The following is a 1,060-nucleotide window of genomic DNA, read 5'->3' as shown; positions in this document are numbered from 1 at the left end:
TTTGTATATATATGTAGTTTCCATGGAGGCCAGAAGAGGGCATCAGATCCTCTGGAGCTAGAGTTACAGGCAGTTGTGAGCTACCTGACCTAGGTGCTGGGAGCCAACCTATAGTTCTCTGTGAAAACAGCAACTGCTGAGCCATTTCATTGTCCTCCAGAAAGCATTTTCAGAGGGTGGCAGTTGATGCAGAAACTCATGCTGACATAACTGGTCAGCATGCTGAGAAGAAGTGTCCATTGAGTGTTCTAACCCAAACAAGGCACCAATAATACCCCTTTACAAAGTCCTTGGGGCATCACAGAAGGGGGCAGAAGGACTGTAAGAGCCTATATACTTAACTGGCAGGGGTGATACTGTGATCATGAAGGTGGTTTTCCCAGGGTAAGACTTATCTGTTGCACTCTGGATGTGCTGACCCCCGAGATTTCTGCAAATGCAGGAAACTTGACTGTATAATTTGAGGCAGTGGGGAACTGCATTTGTGCTCTCTCCTAAAAATAAATGAAAATATGGAAGAAAGAAAGAAGGAATGAAGAGAGATGAAGGAAAGATAGAAGAATGGGAAAGAGATAAAGGAAGGAAGGACTGTGAGAGTCAGAAGGAAACACTGTCTTCTGGCCTGATATGACCCTGCAATCATGAACACACAGCAGCATCTGTGGCGAGCTGTATAAGCTGTGTGTCCATGTGTCATCCCTTCCCCTGCATGTGCCCTCAAGTGCACACACACACACACACACACACACACACACACACACACACAGGCACACACACGCACACACACCCACACACATGCACACATACACATGCACACATAAGCTGTGTGTGCATGTGTCATCCCTCCCCCTGCATATGCCCTCAACTGCACACACACACACACACACACACACACACACACACACACACGTGGAAGAGAGAAGAGTTGGGAAGAAGGGGTCAGCAGGAGTGCAGGGCATTAGAGAGTGTGATTGTGTGAATATGATCCCAGTACAGTGCACACATGTAGGAAACTAACCCCGGGACTTTCTCATGCCAGGCAAGTGCTCTACCACTGAGA

At 47.5% G+C, this 1,060-nt stretch overlaps 1 non-coding gene across 1 annotated transcript; it reads left to right on the top strand.

The window, feature by feature from the left end:
* Positions 1–333: 333 nt before the first annotated feature.
* Positions 334–497, top strand: LOC113831429. Its single transcript, XR_003481056.1, has one exon. It is a non-coding gene; the product is annotated as a U1 spliceosomal RNA (small nuclear RNA).
* Positions 498–1,060: the final 563 nt, after the last annotated feature.

The sequence above is a fragment of the Cricetulus griseus genome (genome assembly GCF_003668045.3).
Source record: "Cricetulus griseus strain 17A/GY chromosome 1 unlocalized genomic scaffold, alternate assembly CriGri-PICRH-1.0 chr1_0, whole genome shotgun sequence".
NCBI classification, from domain to species: domain Eukaryota; kingdom Metazoa; phylum Chordata; class Mammalia; order Rodentia; family Cricetidae; genus Cricetulus; species Cricetulus griseus.
This window is presented reverse-complemented; position numbering and strand designations above follow the sequence as displayed.